This window comes from Dipodomys merriami, unplaced genomic scaffold (assembly GCF_024711535.1).
Source record: "Dipodomys merriami isolate MVZ:Mamm:240054 unplaced genomic scaffold, mDipMer1.0.p SCAF_1, whole genome shotgun sequence".
Lineage (NCBI taxonomy): Eukaryota > Metazoa > Chordata > Mammalia > Rodentia > Heteromyidae > Dipodomys > Dipodomys merriami.
In genome coordinates this window covers 48,865,005-48,885,445 of record NW_027202270.1, presented here as the reverse complement: position 1 = coordinate 48,885,445, position 20,441 = coordinate 48,865,005, and the positions used below count along the sequence as shown (strand labels likewise).

The 20,441-nt window shown below is 35.5% G+C and overlaps 1 protein-coding gene across 2 annotated transcripts in view; it reads right to left on the bottom strand.

Moving 5' to 3' along the window:
* Scn1a (sodium voltage-gated channel alpha subunit 1) overlaps positions 1-20,441 on the bottom strand; it is a 129,846-nt gene that overhangs the window by 91,546 nt on the left and 17,859 nt on the right. For both annotated transcript variants that reach the window (XM_070021632.1, XM_070021642.1), the window contains exon 2: positions 7,362-7,472. The gene's annotated coding sequence lies outside the window, so the exon portion shown is untranslated. The remainder of the gene's footprint in view (positions 1-7,361; positions 7,473-20,441) is intronic.

The window sequence follows — 20,441 nt, the reverse complement described above, 5'->3', positions numbered from 1 at the left end:
TGTTTTCTTTATTTCAGCCATACTGTTCTCATTGTTGGTATACAGAAAATCCATTGCTTTTTGAGGGTTAATTTTATACCTTGCTACTTTGCCACAGTTTCAAATTCAGCTCGAGTAATTTGGGAGTGGAGTCCATGGGATTCTTTAAATACAAGATCATGTCATCTGCAAAGAGGGAGAGTTTTACTTCAGCTTTCCCTATTTGGAAATAACAACAGATGCTGGAGGGGATGTGGCCAAAAGGGAATCTTACTGCATTGTTGCTGGGAGTGTAAATTTGTTCAACCACTTTGGAAACTACTATGGAGGTTCCTCAAAAGACTACACATAGAACTCCCCTATGACCCAGTAATCCCACTTTTGGGCATTTATCCAAACAACCACAAACAAGGCTATACTAAAGCTACCAGCACAACTATGTTTATTGCAGCATTATTTACCATAGCTAAGATATGGAACCAACCCAACCCAGATGTCCCAACAGTAGAAGCTGAATGGATCAAGAAAATGTGATATATATATATATATATATATATATATATATATATATATATGAATTCTATGCCTCCATCAGAAAGAATGACATTGCTCATTTGTTAGGAAATGGAAAGACTTGGAAAAATTATATTAAGTGAATTAAGCCAGGCCCAAAGAAACATAAGTCCCAGGATTTTCACCTATTTGCAATAACTAGTATAAGTCTAGGACAAGCAGAAAAGGTCAAAAGCTATGTACATATGACCAAATAAGATGCTATTAGATGAAATGAACCCCAAGATAGGGACATACTTTTTTTTTCTTTCTTGCTACTGTTTTTAATATATTTAAAATGTACTGTGTGATTTTTTTTGCTTCTTTTGTATGTTCATTCTCTGTGGTGTAACCCCTGTTTTCACTGTATTTGATGTCATTGCCCTGCATCTTATACTTACATTTTTCTAATTTGGGGAGGGGAAGGAAAATAACAAAATACTGAATTAAGGACACAGGTTTACCCATTGTAACAATTGGATGTACAAGACAGTATGTTGAAAATGAGCTCCCTCTTGGGGGGGGGGAGGGAGGAATTGAGTGGGTGGGTAGAGAAGCGATGGTAGGGGAAAAACAAAGGAAGAGGTAACAATTCTGGATAGGAAATGTACTCATTGCCTTACTCATGTAACTGTCACCCTTCTGTACACTATTTTTACAATAAAAGAGAACATAAAAAAGAAAATTTATCCTGTAATAGTATGATAAAGAGCAATATAGATTTATATGCACTCTCTATATATTTCTTCATGGTTTCACGCATATTATGAAGTCTTTATTACTCCAGACATTTTAGTAGAATAGTAATCAAAACTGCTGAAAGTACACACCTTCTCTCTCTTAATCTTAATGCATCACAGATTGGATGTTAGAAGTCCATGAGTAGGGAAGAGGGTTACCTGCATAAGCAATGAGTCTCTCTAGGAAAAGAGAATGGAGTGTCTGAGTCAGGTGGTACAGTTTCAAAGGGGATAGTTGTGAGGCTAGATCCTAAACTGGGAAGGCCTCAGGCTTGCAGAACTCTCCAATATACTAAGAAGACACAAGTGACAGATCTTGTGGATTTTAAGGGGCAAAATGGGCAACTCACTTGTATTCAGTTGTCAATGTGGTCAGTCATTTGCTTCATACAAGGAGAGCAAATAGTTAGCCATCAACCATAACTGAGTATATGTGACCATGTAGGACTTCTTAAAAGGTCACATTTCTACAAAGGACTTTTTTGAACCCTGTCACTTTGACCTAGTGACTTACTTTGGCCAATGGAATGTGAGACAACATATAGTACCGAATCAAAGAGAAGCAATCACTGCAACATTGTGTCTCCACATAGCCTCTTGTCTTGTGTTTGTGTTCTGAGAATGGGCGAAGGGAGGATGTGTAAAACAGGAGCTGTTTCCTCAGCCTGGATCCTGGAATAAGATAACTATTGCAAAAAGCCAGTAGACTCATCTAATAACTAGTTGCTCATGAATATGTAAATGATTGATGTAGTAGGGAAGTTTGATCCAATGGTCTTACTTATTTGTAATTGCAGGTCATGATGATCAGACTGCCAAACTAATTGAATAAAGAATATTTTTTATCTCTTCTCTATTAAACATCAATTTTGATTGAGATTCAAATATGCTGTTGTTTGAGAAGCTCTGCCTGTAGTTCTTTGTGGAGAATATTATTATTATTATCAGGCTACCTTTTTTGTTTCCTTACAGAGAAGGCAGCCATTAAATGTATGACCAAGGACTAGGTTCCAATCACTCAAGCTCTAAGATCATGGTTCAAACACAGCCTGGGCAAACAAATTCATGAGATTTGTATATCCAAAACCTAGAAAAAAATTAGATATAGAAGTGTGGTTCAAATGGTAGAGCGCCAACCCTCATGAAAAAGCCAAGTGATTACTTGAGTTCCTGTGTTGAAGTCCCATATGGGACACACACACACACACACACACACACACACACACACACACACACACACACACACACACACACACACACACACACACACACACACACACACACAAAAAAAAAGTAGGACCGAGGATTTTGCATAATGTGAAATTAAGGATCAGTTCAGCAATGCTTGGTAAGAAATGTATGCATTATCCTGCCCATGTAATTGTAGCCCCCCTGTACAGTATGTTCTCAAATAAAATAAAATACAATTTAAAAAAAAAAAAGGATCAGTTCAGATGATTATAATGGAGATAATTTCCCAGTCACAGGGAGGCAGAGGCAGGGGAATCACAAATCCAAAGCCAGCCAGCACTGCAGCCTGAAAAATCTATCAAAAGTAAAAGCAAACACAAACAGCAAACAATCCAACTAACAAACAAAAACCTCAAAACATGCAAAGGAGTTCCTTTAACAGTTGTGACTAGTTTATATCAAGTCTGTGACAATGCCCTCAATTAAAAACAAATTATTTGCTATGCTCTTTTAGTAAGTCTTCCATGTTAAAAAATGCATCATTTTATTCTGGTGGGTAAACAATCTGCTTACAGGGATTTGGGAGAATAGAAGTGTTTGCTTCATGATTATACTGGTGCTTGCAGAGTTTAAGGTAGGATGGTGAGCAATAGAAGTCTCATATGAGCTTCCCAGGCCTGCTAAGCTGAAAAAAAGGAAAACCTTGCCTTCCTGACTTCTCCTTACCATACGCAATTTGCATATATGCTAAGTTTTTTTTTTTTTTTTGGTCCAGTCATGGGGCCTGAACTCTGGGCCTGGGCGCTGTCCCTCAGCTCTTCAGCTCAAGGCTAGTGCTCTACCACTTGAGCCACAGCGCCACTTCTGGATTTCTTTCTTTTTGCTTACGTGGTGCTGAGGAATTGAACCCAGGGCCTCGAGCATGCAAGGCAAGCGCTCTACCACTGAGCCACCTTCCCAGCCCTATATGCTAAGTTTTGAACAAAACAATTACTTGGAAATGAGAAAGACAGACTTGCCCCCTCTTCCCATCCTTCCCTTACTTCTCACTATAAAAAAGATGGTGAGTTCAGTCAGTTTTATTTGAAAACCAGTATCTAGAAGTATCTTAATGAAAAAACCAACAAGCAAGATAGAGGCTGAATGAATGCTATTTTTCTTGCTTTTCTCTGGGGCAATGCAAGTCATTTTTGTCCATGGTACTGGCAGAGGTACGGATTGTATAGCTCTAAGTAGCAGCCAGCAAAAAATTCTGCTGAAGTCAGAAGTTGTCTTTTTATTGCTATGATACAATAATGCAAGTGGGAAAAGGACAAAAAAAGAAACAAACAAAAGAAAAAACAAAATAAGCTTATTTGGTTTAAACTCATTGGGAGGAAATGGAGGCCAGCATTAACATTGAACACAAAATGCTGAAGAAAAACAAATCTACTCTCACTTTGCAAATAACTATCTTGGCAACCCTTTCTCTTAAAGATACAATATTTTAAATCAATATGGAAATCTTTGGAGGCTGATGGCAGGATTACACCTCATACATCCTTATGGATCATCTGGGTATCCGTGTGCTTAGCAACTCAGTTATTTAATTTTCTTGTTTTTTCTTCATGTTTCACTCTTGCAAATATTGCCCAGAGTGTGAAATGGTTCAAGGGATGCTCTGGAGCAGCTGCCTCCAGAAGAATGTTTAAATGGCATAACACATGAGATGTCCCAGAGTAACAGATTTCTGCTGGGAAGAGGGATATATTTTTAGCATAAACTTAGTTTGACATTACTTCTTATTCTAAGAAATTTTTAGAAACCATGTTATCACAAACTGCCAAAGGCATAGGTGATGTCTGAAGAATCACCATAGAACCCAGGAGCAACTAGGGGAAATAGAATAGAACTACAAGGACAAGAGAGGCTCCTAAGAGAAGGGAGAAAAGAGAGGGTGACTCACAGATAACTGCCTTGGGCAATAAATATCTGCTATGATCCCTTTACTTATCACAATGATTTAAAGAAAAAGAAAAGAAAACTCTTTCAGTTATGAGAACTTGCGACGGGGTCAGAACTACAGAGATAAAGACTCTGTATACATTCTGAGTATTGAACCATTTTAGTCAAAGAAATAATTGTATATAATTATTGCTATAGATACTTGTTCTAAGAAGAATCATTTTGGTATGAGGGAATCTGAAAGAACTTGGGAAAAAATAGGTCATGAAGGCTGAGGACATTTCCTCAATCAAAAATTCACTGTATTGATTTTCTCTACATGCTATTTATCATTTATGACTTAAAATTACACTCAATTTATTATATAAAATTTGACTTAAATTATCCTTCAGTATAAATTTTGCAGTCAGTCATTCTGTATCCCTGGGTTAAAGAGACTCTCCAGGGATGGTTATATTTCTAACATGTTTGAGTATCCACCACGTGACTGCCACAGATTTTAATAAGGTGGACATCATCTGGTGATGTCATCTGTCAGAGCAGAGGTGACATGGAGCCAAGTCACGTTCTGTCTGGATATACACCATCTGGCATAGGCAACTGATTTTGTCCATTCTGAAAGTATGAGTTGAACATGCACATATATGGGGCACTGGGCAGGTGTGAAAAGACGATGGAGTTGGTAAATGTAAAAGAGTACTCTGAAGAGTCCTGGAAAGTCTTTGAATTCCTCTTTGGAAACCAGACTGAAACAGACATCAGGTTGTAGTCTAAGGGGAGTTGGACTTGGTGGTTTAGGTGTATCTGATTTTCGTGGATTATTTTTTAGTCCCAAAGTAGAGCGGAAAAGAGATTAAATACTGCAAGCAGGATAAAGGAAAATGGAAATTCTTCTAATTCCACAAGTGTGTGTGTGTGTGTGTATCTGTGTGTGTGTGTGTGTGTGTGTGTGTGTATCTGTGTGTGTGTGTGTGTGTGTGTGTGTGTGTGTGTGTGTGTGTGTATGGACAATATATTGCAATATTTATTATCCGGAGGTATTAGTATGCAATTATTTAAAAATAAGATCAAAACCACCATGTCACTTGCATCCATAGTTTCATGTAAGATGATTTTTCCTAGATTGGATGCACATTTTGATGCTCATCTCATTAGATGTTTTCAGATACATTAAATTGAACAACAATGAGCATGCAACAGAACATAAAGTTCAATGCATGTCATGCATTCTTTTAACTGAACCACTTGTGGGGTCAACACCTTTTTTATTTTATTTTTGTCAGTCGTGGGACTTGAAATCTGGGCCTGGAGGATGTCCCTCACCTTTTGAGATCAAGGCTAGCGCTCCACCACTTGAGCCACAGCACCACATTCTGCTTTTTCTGCTTATGTGGTGCTGAGGAATCAAACCCAGGGCCTCATGCGTCCAAGGCAAGTACTCTACCACTGAGACACCTTCCCAGCACTCAACACCTTTTCTTTTAATGAGTATTTGATTAAGAACTGGAAAAGATCTAGTTATAACAAAAATTTCTCAAGAACATAGTAAATATTTTTTGGATTTATTCATCTGCTCAATATCTTTTCTTTTCTTTCTTTTTTTTGTCAGTCTTGGGGCTTGAACTCTGAGCTTGGGCGCTGTCCCTGCATTCTTCAGCTGAAGGCGAGCACTCTACCACTTGAGCCACAGCACCACTTCCAATTTTCTAGTGGTTTATTGGAGATAAGAGTCTCATGGACTTTCCTGCCCGGGCTGGCTTTGAACCTTGATCCTCAGATCTCAGCCTCCTGAGTAGCTAGGATTACAGGCTTGAGCCACCAGGAGGCGCTCATTATGTTTTCTAACATTTCCTTATTGCTCAGAAAATTTTCCATAACAAGTTATAGCCGAAATTGTGGAGCTGTATGCTTTGTTAAAACCTGGCAAATATTTTAAATACTATTACCATGTTCAATTAAAGCCTTCAGTTAAATTATTTTACCTGTGCTTAAATTTCCAGATATATTTCCCTAGCAAACCCACCAGTACCTTCCCCAAAACACTAAGCTCAGCAGAACATTGTTGTTTTAGGATTTGAAGTGTTACCAAGTTAGATTAGAAGAGGTCTTGATTGGTTGTGAAAATTGCTTAATTTTCTTGGTATAGTATTAGGTAGTTGATAATGTCCAAAAAAGTCTTAATGGTGTCTAATGATTCAGCTATGGCTAGGCAGGTAGATTGGAGTCAGAGAGACCAAGGCCAGCTACATGCCATGGAGAACATTACTAATATCACTATGATGACTTATGAAATATGAATAGGATTGCCAGAAAAAAAGTTCAACCAAATTTTAACTTCAAATAAACAACAGATTTTTTAAAAAATGATGATCACACCCAACATGGTGTTTGGAGAACATTTAAGTAAACATTATTCATTGTTTTATTTGAAATACAAATTTAGCTTCACATCTTGAATTATTATATGCCAAATCTGGCAGCCTTGAAAAAGAATTTGTCTTCTAAATAATTCTTCAAATTGCTTCTAATTCCGTTAATTAGCATTTATTCTTTTTATGAAGGTGGTTTACTGTGCATATGTATGGAGATATTAATGAAACACTCTCATATTACAGGTGTATGGTTACACAAAAATAAAAAAAGACAAATACGAGCTGTTCATACATTAGTGTAAAACATTTGAAGAGATTGTCTGCTTAATGCTCAACAGATGTGTTCATCTGTTTCACGGTAGTTACCATGTTCCTATCTCATAATACCATATTATAAACCTTAAATGTACATAATAAAAGTTATTTAAAAAACAAAAGAACAAGAGAGCCAGGCATGATGGCTTAAGCCTATAATCTAGTTACTTGAGAGCTGGAGATGGAAGGATAACAGTTTGAGGCCAGCATGTACACCCAAGTTCATAAGACTTCATCCCAATCAGTGGTTCAGTACAATAGTACACACCTGTTTTTCCAGCAATGTGGGAAGCACAAGGTCTGGGTGATACAGCAATCAGGAATGCACCAGTAGGAGGACCAAAGACAAGGTTGGCCTGGGCACAATATGAGCTCCTACCTGGAAAATAACCAAGGCAAAAGTAGCTGGAGATGACCCAAGTGTAGGGCACCTTCCTACCCACTATGAGACCCCAAGTTCAATCCCCCAAACAGGACGACATTACAAGTTAGCCAGTATTTATTCTAGTATTTATCTTGAAAATAAAACTCTCATTTGGGAAGTGCTGGTATGCTCTATTTTCAAGTGTAGTTTATGCTAAATATTGGAATCGTTGACCATCAAAATTTCATAAATGATGGAGAGAGTTCAATAAACTAATAAAAAATCTAATTCATTTCATAGTTTAATTTTACAAGGGATAATTTTTCTCCAGAGAATGAGTAGTTGTAGTTATTGAGTTCAAAGGATTAATAAAATTATTTTACCCTTATGATAGAGTAATGATATTTGTAAATGGTGAAATGTGTATGTTGAGCTGGGGTGCCCATGAGTGTATTATGGCTGTCTCTTAAGGTCTGAGTTGTCTTGCTAGCTGGTGGAGACAGATTTCTACTGATATATGCATTATGGAATGGAGTGCCCATGATGTAGTGAGGGACAAACAAAACTTCAACAGTTAATTTTCTCTATATCATGTCTCATGGAGTAAGGGAAACACATAGGAAGAGAACATCTATGTGTCATAATGACAATTCTTCTTTCCTTCCTTTCTTCCTTTCTTCCTTCCTTCCTTTCTTCCTTCCTTCCTTTTCTGGCAATGGTAGTACTAATGTTTGAACGTGAATTTAGGATCTTGAACTCTCTAGGTTGGTACTCCACCACTTGAGCCACACCTCCAATCTGGCTTTTTACTGGTTATTTCATTTTTTAAGTTTTTTTGTTCTTTATTTTTTATTATTTTAAGAAGTTGTACAAAGGAGTTTCCACTTAACAAAGCAATTTATGGATACAATATATCTTGAACAACCATGCCTTTTGACATTTGGAGATGAATTCTAGTGAATTGTTTCTGCTTAGGCTAGTGTCCAATACCTGTCCTCTATTTCTCAGTCTCTGGAGGAACTAGGATGATAGACCTGAAACATTTATATATAGTTACAACCATCTGGCTGATAATTATGTCCCTCATAGTTCACATATAATAAAAAAGCAGCATTATTAGGTAAAATATGGAGGAATTTCCTTCCCCGTGTTTGTTTTATAAAACATTTAAAATTTTACCTTCCAGCGTCCCAGAGGTAAGATTGAATCTGATAAAATCTATTCAATCCACACAGAAAATCAGTTGGGAAGTGAGATTTCCTGGTTATATTTAGAAACAATCACCAAATTTCTTGGCTCAACAGACATAACAACTGTTTATTGAAAGGATGAATGACTGTTTGATGGATGGATGGATTTAGGAACATATGTTGAAGTTACCTGAATCTGGAGCTCAAATGACTCATTAAAACATTTTGCTAAAGTTATTAAAGTCATTGTTAAAATTTTCAGGGTCTATTTGAAAGAAGGGAGAATGTGTATAAAACAATGTCTCAATATGTACACATAAATGCTCATATTAATTTTTGTCAGAAATATCCAATAAGTGGTTCTGAAAAGCAAATTCTTGACACAATTAATATCTACCTCTGCCTTAGTCAGGTTTGTTGTTGTTGTTGTTAATGAAATGTGATTCTAAACAAAGATTTAGCTAGCGCATCTTTCCACATCAGTGGCTTTTCTCCTTTGTTGATTCCATGACTCTGTATTGATTCTGTGTGCCATGTGTATGGAAGATCATTGAGACCACTAATGCTACAAGGATGCACTGATTGTCAGCACGTCCAAAGAAAATGTTTTAACGTATGTAGATGTGAGTCAAAAACCTACGAAGTTTGATGAAATAAAGTAATTATGGTTTCCCCTTTAATCTCAGAAATGATGCAAAATATTCCTAGAAAAGGTGAATGGATAAACAGGAATTTGGAAACATGTAACTCTTTCTCATCAGAAGTCAGGACATAAGACACTTCCCCATCCACTACAGATACACCTCTCTTCTCCCATAGTTATTGGGCACAGCTCAATTATTTCCCCATAAAATATAACTAGCATGTTATATTTCCCCATCTTTTCAGACTCCCTATTAGTTAACCAAGGAAAACATCTATAAGAAGGATAGGTAATCAATAGTTTCCTCTGTTCCTCCAAAACTATTTAGTGGATGAATAATTGTTCATTAAAATCTATTCAAAGAAAACCCTGAAATATCATCTAGATCTGCAAATCTAATATTTTATGTTATCCATCAATGTATTCACATTACTAATCCAAATGTTAAAATTTCTTTTTTGTTATCTTTAAGTAGTTGTACAAAGGGGTTTCAATTTAACATGTCAGTTTACGAGTTCCATTCATTCTTGAACTTCATCCGCTCCATCATTCTCCTCCATCTCTCCCAACTCCCTCAATTTTCCTAGTTCCATTTTTCACATATTTGTACTGGATATTATGACTGCATTCATCCACCTTTTCTTTCTCCCTTTGTCTATACCCTCCTTCTTGACATAGCCTCTCTTCTGGATGATGGCACAAGTTCCACTTTCCTGCTGTTAATCGTTTAGAGGTGTTATACCACTGGAATTCTCCCCTGCATATACTATACTTTTGTTAATACATCTGTGTATATACATATATGATGTTGTATATGTTTGCATATATATTTATAATTTAATCTAATTTCTACATATGAGAGAAAACAGTCATTCTGTGCCTCTTTGAGCCTGACTCACTCACTTATTTTTTTCATTTTTCTAAGGTTTATTTTTTTAAAATCCCACAACTTACTACAAGATTTCAAATCACAATGACTTTCAACTTCAGTTTCTATCATGTCATTTAGGCAAGTCTTCATGAAGCAATTACTAATATAAGTGAGCTATACAGCTCACTTACTTATGCAGCTCAGTTGTGCAGTAGCACAAATGCCATGTGGAGATGCAGAGAGGCTGAAAATAAAACTCATTTTTCTCAGGAGCAACGTTCGTCCTTTCAGCTGACATAAAAAAACAAGATTTCCTTTTTGAAAGTTCACATAGCTTTTCCGACATTAATTCTGTTAAGCACTGGGTCTAAGGAAAGGCATTTAGCAATTTTTAAGGAAATTAGAGATACGTGTAGGAATTTCAAATATATTTCTAATCTCTCTACCAGGCAAAGCAAAGGGTCCCTACAGAAGGGACTTGGATGCTACTAAATTGAATAAAGAAACTTTGGATATAGTTGGTGTTTGCATTGTTCTGTTTTTAGGTTGGTTTTGAGTTTAGACTCAGGACTGTGGGCACATTAAGGGTTAAATGGCATCGACCTACAGAGCATGCTCAGTGATTATGTAGCTACAGCTGCAAGGCTGCTTCCTAACTTTGCAGGCATTACTCAGCTCTTTTTGCAATCTGCTCTATCTTAATAGCTGCAGGGCAAGTCAAGACCCTTTCAAAGGCTGCCTAGTTTTTTTTGGTTTTTGCTTTTGTTTTTGTTTTATTTTGTTTTCTGCCAAAATCAAAGGTAAAGAAGCTAACCTTGGCACTGACAAAAAAAAAATTAGTGCCAATCAACAAAACCTCTTTATGTCATTAATTACAAGCAACACCATTCCATGAGACATGTGAACATCGCCATCCCTACTCAGTAAAGGGTTTTGGATTAATAACTTCATGGTCCATAATCGATTACTTAACCCTTAGTATTGCTTAGTGCACAGAACAAGAAGGACCCCAGCATTATCCTTCTGAGTTATCTTATTCTCATGTGCATGCTAGTGCTAAATCAAAGGAACTGAAACACAGAGGAAGACAATAACATTTCGTAGTTTTATTTGGATAACAATTTCCTCCTTTGCATGGAATCTGCAAAAGTAACATTAAATTTTCATCCAGTGAAGATATTTTTGTGGAAAGTAAAAAACATGACATGTTGTTTTCTTGTTCATTTAACACTGAACTTTGAGGATATAAACTACTGTATTCATGAACACCATCAGCTGTACTTTGTGAGAATAATTAGTTGAAGGTCCAGCTTACAGCTGGTGAGCCAGAAAGCTGAATATGGCCCACAATCTATCCTTAACCTACTTATTTTTGCAATTATGCTGTACATCTCATTGTTACAATGGGTTAACCTGTATCCCTATTTAAACACTTTGCCTTTCCCCTTCCCCTCCCCAAATTAGAGAAGTGTATATACAAGATGCAGGGCACCAACATCAAATTCAGTGAAAATAGGGGTTATATCGTAGGGGAGGAACATACAAAGAAACAAAAAAAACACATGATTTTTTTCTAATGTATCTAATGCTACATTAGAAACAATACCAAGAAAGAAAAAAAAGAAATAACATTTGTGTTCCTATCTTGGGGTTCATTTCGCTTAACATCTTCTTATATGGTCATATGTACATAGCTTTTGACCTTTTCTGCTTGTCTTACACATGTACTAGTTATTGCAAATAAGGGAACAAGGCTATACCAAGGCTACCAACACAATTATGTTTATTACAACCATAGCTAAAATATGGAAACAACCCATGTGCCCCTCAGTAAATGAGTGGATCAAAAAAATTATATATATATATATATATATATATATGTATAATGGAATTCTATGCCTCCATCAGAAAGAATGACATTGCCCCATTTGTTAGGAAATGAAAAGACTTGGAAAAAGTATATTAAATGAAGTAAGCCAGGCCCAAAGAAACATGGCTGTGGTCTTTGATTAACTTTCTTGACTAATTCCATTACTCATAACTTAACATACTTTAGTTGCTTAGCCAATCCTTTCAGATAACTGGTGCAGAAAGATAAATTCAGCAGCCCTAGTTTACGCCATTTGACTTTCCTAGCTCTTTCCCTTGGCCGTGGCTTGGTAGATTGAGTACTGATCACTGACAAACTTAAATGAGACAGAAGGATTCTCTCTGGACACTCTGTAAATGCGATTAAGAGTGGATGAGTCAGAATATTGTGGGAACATGAATTCTGAGTGATCTAGAGTTGAGACTGGGGAAGCCAAGTTTGGCAGTGAGCTAGCAGAGAACACCAGGGAAAACAGCAAAAGAGGGGAAGCTGAAATAAAGAGCAATCGTGCAAACACTGCATTGAAAAGAGTGGGCTATTTTGATTTGGGAGCTGACTTCTCAGTTCCAGTTCAGCTCTTTATGCTTTAACTCTGGTTTGGCTAATGGGCTCTCCAACTGTGCTGCTACAACTAATAACCTATTTTATTTGTAATAGTTTGAAGTACTTTTATTCCTTAAAAACAAGTGTTCTTTGACAGGCATTGTATATAAATATATTTTGTACATAAGAGATTGTTACAATTTTATTTTGGCTGCCTATATTATGAGGACTATAATTGGAGTTCAGCCGGGTTAAATATTACAGGGTGATTAGTCCTAGTGAAGTTGTTTAAGATTTGACGGTGGGTCTAATGTTTTATAGTTCAACTCTTATTCTGGATCTCGAAATTCAGTGAGGCAAACATTTCAGTTGAAATATTTATGATTGTGACATACATCATTGAAAAATTCTGTCATTTGGTATTTTTTCATAAAGGATGGTTTCAAAATGCATGGGTCAAAACTGTCTGTTTTAAAAATGATTTTTAAATTTAAACACTTGAGCCAGGAGCCAGTGGCTCACACCTATAATGTAATTGTAGCTACTCATGAGGTTGAGATCTGAGGGTCAGGGTTCTAAAGCAGAGGGGGCAGGAAAATCTTTGTGACTCTTATCTGCACCAAAAAGGTGTAAGTGGGACTGTGACTCAGTGGTAGAGCACTAGTCTTGAGCCAAAAAGCTAAGGGACAGTGCCTAGGCCCTGAGTTCAAGCCCAAGGACAAGAATCAAGAAGTAAAAATAAAAAATTTAAACAGTTGGACCAGTATGTACATGAAATAGTAGAGTATCAAGATAGTACAACTGATATTTAAAATGACCACAAATAAAAAGAAGTCATTATTATCCTTTTTGGCAATCAATAGCAGTAGGTTTATTTTTTAAATTTTATTTTATTGTAAAGATGCTGTGCAGAGGGGTTACAATTATATGAGTAGGGCAATGAGTACCTTAAACTTTTAAAAATGTGAAATGACTCTTGAAGAGTGACAGATTTTGAGGAGAATAGATGTGATTATATATGTCAGCATAGTGTACCTAACAAATGGAATTACTTAAAGAGAGTACATGAAATGTTATTTTAAATAATAATTTTAGCCTCCAAAGAACATCTGTCTAGTCGAACAGGGTTTTGCATAGTTGACAGTAAGTTGTGCTCAGAATTTTAAATTGAATAAAATTTATTTTTCACAGAAAGTCACAGTTTTAGATATTATTATGTAATCTTTTGGCAGAAACATTTTGAATGTTACACTTCGAAATTCAAGGACTTCTTAGTATAAAAATATCTAGTACTTTCAAGTATGAAAGTAGACCCAAGTGCAGAAAATAAACTGGGTATGGTAAAAATAACAGAAAATTCTATTCTGCTGTAATATTGCTAGAAATTTCACCTTCTAAAAACAGTTCATTTCTACCCTCTAGTTAGAGGAATGGAACTTATCAACAAGAATAACAAAAAAGTCTTTAAACACCAGCCAACAAATTACTAATCACCAAAGAAACTATTAAACCACAGCTATATATATTCTTTCATTCCAGAGACATGAAGCTATCAGATTTATGGTATGCTGTCCTTTAATTAACTTTCTAGTGATTATATTGCATTTGAGGGTTCTAAATTTAAAAACTTAGACCAGTTAAGTGAATAGGATATTAGAGCTCTTTGTCAAGATAGGGAAACTGATTTGTAGAATGATCCTTTTTGGAAGTAGACAAGATATCAACAAAGCACTGCCATTCTGAGTTTATGCTCACTTCATGTGATGGGAGCCTTAGCTTTCTCCAAACACACAAACACAATTGCATACCTCTCTTGTGATAAACTGCATATACTCTATTATGATTATATCCCTCTAGTTTTCTCTTCGCCAAAATGAAAAATTCTCAATTGTTTAACCTCCATGCTTTTATCATCACCATTATATAACCCCAACTTCAATGTGAAGTAGACATTGTCACAGAATAATGGTGGTAGGACTAGCAAGAGAGGATGTTGCCTTTTGCATGCATTTTCCTTAGTATAAAACAAGAATTGTTTCAAATGGAAATAGAATAGACTAAATCAGGAGGGTAAAAGCACATCACAAGAATAAAGAAAGTGTTTGTGTTGAGATGTAAGTGATGAGAAACCCAGCTTTGTCTTGATAGTTTTATAAAAGGTTCTCAAAAGATTTCCCCTTATATCTCAGTAAAGCTCTCAAAAATGTGTCATTACTTTTTTCAGTAAACCTTGTTATTACTTTCACTATATTTTATGTCTTTCCTGAAGCTTCCTCTTCCAAAAGCATAAGGAAATCAACTGAAATTTCTAATAACATCTTTGGTATAAAAAGACTGTAAAATACTGGGTCAAATTTTTTAGTGAAATAAAAACAATTTTATGTATTTATCCTGTGTATTGGTATTATTTAAAACAGGGGAAATTGAAATGAATAAGTGATTTTTGTAGAAATATCCTATCATTCTCTAGTTCTTTCTTCTGTAATCAGAAGCAATAACTTTTATTTTGATCAACATAGTGGTTTACTTTACTTCACAAGGAAATTCAATATGTGTGACACAATTTTTATTCACAAGGCCACAGTAGTTTTCTTGTTTCTCTAGGTGACTTTCAATTTCAATGAATGAGTTTTGTAGTTTTACATTTTAATCCCTAGAAATTTCAAGATCAGAAAGCCCAATTAACCACCAGAAAACTGAAGTGGTGCTGTAGCTCAGAGTGGTAGAGCACTAACCTTGAGCAAAAAATCTCAGGGACAGTATCTAAGCCCTGAGATCAAGCCCCATGTCAAAATAAAAAAAGTTTAGGATGTTCAAAAGTCCTTGTAATTACACTTTTGGTTTAAGATTGTGTTCCACAGTCTTATAGAATTAGAAAGTACATGTAAGTAAAGAAAGTACTCATAGGGGGCTGAGAAGGTGGCTCAGTGGTAGAGTGCTTGCCTTGCATGCATGAGGCCCTGGGTTTGACTCCTCAGCACCACATAAGCAGAAAAAAAAAGCCAGAAGTAGTGTTGTGGCTCACGTTGTAGAGTGCTAGCCTTGAGCTGAAGAGCTGAGGGACAGCGCCCAGGCCCAGAGTTCAAGCCCCACGACTGGATCCCTCCCCTCCGGAAAAAAAAGAAAGTACTCATAGGAATATATGAACAATTTGCAGTATTGTTTTCACAATTGCACTTAAAATCTACAACAAGAAATATAGAGGTGTTCACCTATATGTCTGCGTGTATATGTGTGTGTGTGTGTGTGGTAGTCTGTTGTATTAATAATACGACAGAGAATACAAATACAATAAAAATGTGGCTTTTTAGGGCATTTGTAATTCATTAAAATTGCATGAAGGTTAATCTTATTTTCCTCATTTATTAACAGAAGAGTCACTAAGTACATTTATGTATTTGAATATCAAAACTATTTGCTAGCCAGGCATTTTCTATTTTTTGGATTTTAGGATATTGACACTTTAATAGCCTTATATTGGCATATTCCCTAAAACAATAACAAAAAGAAATGAATTAATGCCCACAATGTGCCTAAGCTTCTGTCAGGCTGTACAGCCTTTAATTTGGCATACTGGCTCACCAAGAAAATACTGCCAGAGAGTTAAAACAGTGATATAAAAGTATATGAGTTTTTAAAGTTCTAACACCATGGTTAAATGATCTTTTTGTATTTATCTGAATCAGTGCACTTTTACAAAGAAATCAACTTACTTTAAGATTGAAGAGTTGCATTACACTAGAGTACATCCTTTTAATTTAAAGATAAATTTCAACTGTAAATGTAATAGTTACATTTAGAAAAGGTATGTAAAGCATTTTATCGTTTATAATGAAGTCATATAATTGGATAGAAATATTTTATTTGCTAGGTATATGCAAAACTATTCAGGTATTATAGTATTATCCGAATATTATATATTACATTTCCTAATTAAGATGGCATAATCCAGATATATTGAAAATATCATTCAACAAATAAAGCCCCAATGATATTTAATGATGTCTGTCTGTTTTATGAATAATGATGGGTTTTGTATCTTACTGTAGCAGTTTAATTATGTTCTTTCTTTCTTTCTTTCTTTCTTTCTTTCTCTCTTTCCTTTTTTTTTTTTTTTTTTTTTTTTGCTAGTTATGGGGCTTGAACTCTGGGTCAGGGTGCTCAGTGAAGGTTTTTTTTTGTTTTTGCTTTTCCGCTCAAGTTCTAGCATTCTACCACTTGGAGCCACAGTGCCACTTTTGGTTTTCCAGTGGTTAACTGGAGACAAGAGCCACACAGACTTTCCTGCCTCAACTGGCTTTGAACTCTGATCCTCAGATCTCAGCCTCCTGAGTATGTAGGATTACAGGCATGAGCTACTGGTGCCCTACCTGAATAATTCTTGAGTTGCTGATCAGATTCCAAGCCTGATTTGAGGTTTGAGACATACATGGAAGACATAACTTTATTATGAAGGACCAGGCTAGCTCTTAGGAGATACACATTTGAATGCAATCAGACTGTTATTGAAATATGTACCAATAGGTTATCTGTGAAAAATAGACATACAGAAGAAGAAATGATTAAGTTGCCCAGGATAGGGACAGAAGTAGGCATGTTGCCAAGATGGTTCCTAAGCAGGTGAGATGAAACAGGTTTTGTAAAATGAAAGGAAATGTGCTAGCATGACAAATGTAAAGGGCTTAGAATGTATGAGGCATGTAAACTTAATACGATTCTTTTAGTCACTTAAAAGGAAATAACAAAAACAGAATGTTAATAGTGTTTAAAAGCATCTCTTCAATGTTAGGCATTACTTTATGTTCTTGGCAAATATAACTTTATCATGCCGTTTACAAATATGTATTATTACCCCTATTTCACAGAAGAGGAGGAAATAGTCAGGAAAAAATAACTTAAAATGATAGTATATAGCTAGAGATGACCTGTGAGTGTTTATCTTCTAGTTTCCAACCCTAAGTTCTTTTCATTACATCACATTTGCTGGAAATATATCTCTGTTCATGGCACTGCGCCTAGCATCATGCTTATAAATATCTATTGAATGAAAGGATGAGTGAGTCATTTGATATAAAACTCAATTTAGTTAGTCCGTTAATTTTTATTGGTGATATTTATGGAGAGGAAAGGAAAGAATTGAAAAGGTACAGGACCACATTTGCCAGAACTCTCTAAGGAAAATGACAGGCTAGCATTCAGTCAAAATGAATGTTTTTATTTTTAAAATTCAATAGTTAACTTGTCAAGAAGACAAAAGGAATGATCTCCATTTTCTAGAAGAGAAAAATCAAGAAATAGAAAGTTAAAAAAAAGACAAAAGGAGATAATGATGGACATTGTCTAATGTTACAGCATAATCCAGTAAGGGAAGAGTGAAAACGATGCACATGTCCATATGTTTGCTCTGTTCACTTCAATGAACACAAGGTACTAGAATGTAACAAAAACAGTGATGTCTTTAGGAGGTAATGGAGGGAGCTAGAGGTTAGGAACTTGCTAGAACTGCTTAGAATGGGCAAAGCACTGGTTCAGTTCCTATCACCACAGTGGAGGAGGACAAAGAGACTGAGTATTTTTTTTTGAAAGAAGCTTGCCTAAAAGTAGAAGGATGAGATGTTAAACTCAAGGGAAATGAAGGGGAAAAATGAAGGGGAAAACATCTTATTAGGTACTGGAGAAAAAGAGGTAAGTGAAGAGTGACAAGCCCCAAGAAAATGGGTATAAAAACAAAGAATGGCAGGCTTTATAAAGAATAAGAAATCATTTTGAATTTTTTCTTCAAAAGCATTAATGGTTCCTTATTTTGTGAGCAGAAGACCCATCACTTCAATTTTTGAAACCTCTAAAGCATAGTTTAACGCTTGACAGGATCAGATTATCTCTAAGGGTCCATTTAACAGCTGCGATCTCCTAATATCTTATGCTTTTCTTCTTCAGAATAATCCCTCTTAAAAGCATATTAAGGGACATTTTATATATGGGATCTTCAATTGATATTTCTTGGCCAAGAGTCCTTAATTGAAATTTCTTTATCTTTTAAATGAATTGGCACTTGGTCTCACCAGGGTTCTGCTGTTTTAAGAAAGCATTGTGCCTGCTATGGGAAAGGAAATAATTAACATTATGGTCCTTAGAAAGTACTTCCTCAGGGAATTGAAAATGTTTTATCTGTGGGAGATCACTTCTAAAAGAAAACAAAATTATTTCTCAGCTTATTTGTGACATATACCAAATGACCTCAGTCTATGTCCTAAGGAGACCACTTCACGACTTACTCCCTACTCCAGAATTTTTGCTATAGTACAAAGAATGTGAAATCATCTTGTTCAATATTTTATACATATTTGATTCATGTTGCTTGTTACTACCCAGTGAAAACTCTTTAGCAAATGTTATTTTCTTCAAAAAATTACTATTAATAAGCTCATAGGCTGGTGATTATTGCTTTTTTTGTGATTATTGCTTTTAATTCTGTTAGCTCCAAACCTGTTATTTGTAAGTTTTAAAATACTAATCTTAGGGAGAAGGAGGTGTGGATCAAATGGTGGAGAACCTGCCTAGCAAGCAGGAGGCCCAGAATATAACTCAAGTACCACAAAATATGCCAATCGTAACTTTTAAAAGATTATTCAAGGGCTCTCCTGTTTATCAAAGATTATTAATGTTAAAAATGAGGACTGAATACAGTCACTAACAGTGTTAGAGCCAGGCTCCAATGTAATTAAGACTCTGGCAAGGGAAGTTTAAGAAGTCACAACTTACAACTAGTTTGGGGAGCTATACTCCCTCAAACATTTAAAAACTTTTAGGGGCTGGGAAGGTGGCTCAGTGGTAGAGTGCTTGTCTTGCATGCATTAGGCCCTGAGTTCAATTCCTCAGCACCACATAAGCAGAAAAAGCCGGAAGTGGTGCTGTGGCTCAAGCTGAGGGACAGCACCCAGTCCCAGAGTTCAGGCCCCAAGACCAAAAAAACCCCCACAGAACTTTTAGATATATAGCTATACTTCACAGAAATCCTCTAAATTACAATGATCATACATATCACATTATGTTATTTATTATTCATTATTATATAATGAAAAATATTATAAATAAATAAGACAATATATTATATAATATCATAAAATATTTATATTGTATATAAGTATTAGGTATATAATTATGTATCATATATGATATATTATATATACAATATAATTTAATCCATAATTGCAAACAATAAATCTTTATAAAACTTCTAGTATAGATAACTCAGTAGTAAAATAGTAAAGGCAAGAGCAGCCAACTTACTTGCCAATGAAAGCCAAAGCTTAGTTTTTTAATGAAACTACTAGGCTCTAACCAAAACCAACTACACATCTCTCATAATGTCAAATGAAAAAACAATCTGTCACACTTGTTCAATTCTTTTTCAGAGTAGCAACAGAAGAGCCCTTTAACACACTAAACTGAAGAATTAAAAACCAGTATCCTTAACTTAGCAAAAGAGTTGTAACAATCAGTACCAATTTGGGAAACAATGTTAATTTGAAGAGGAAAGTAAAAGAATGCTAGGTGTGCTCTGGAGTGCAAGACGACAATTCTTTTGTTACTTGTTAAACTCTACTTCTCACTATATTTCTACTTCTCACTATATTTATTTATGAAAGTATCCCTTTTTAAATTCATAAACTTCTTGAAGAATGCATTGCCTGTCTATTGTTAGATATTGTATTACGTGTTTTACTTCCAATAGACACATGATACATAGTTGGTTAAGTTACTTAATAAAATATTTGTTAATAATGATGCCATCTTTCAATAGCAAGACAAAGCACTATAACTTAAAATTCAACAATGAAAACAAAGATTAAAAGCTGAAGTTTAA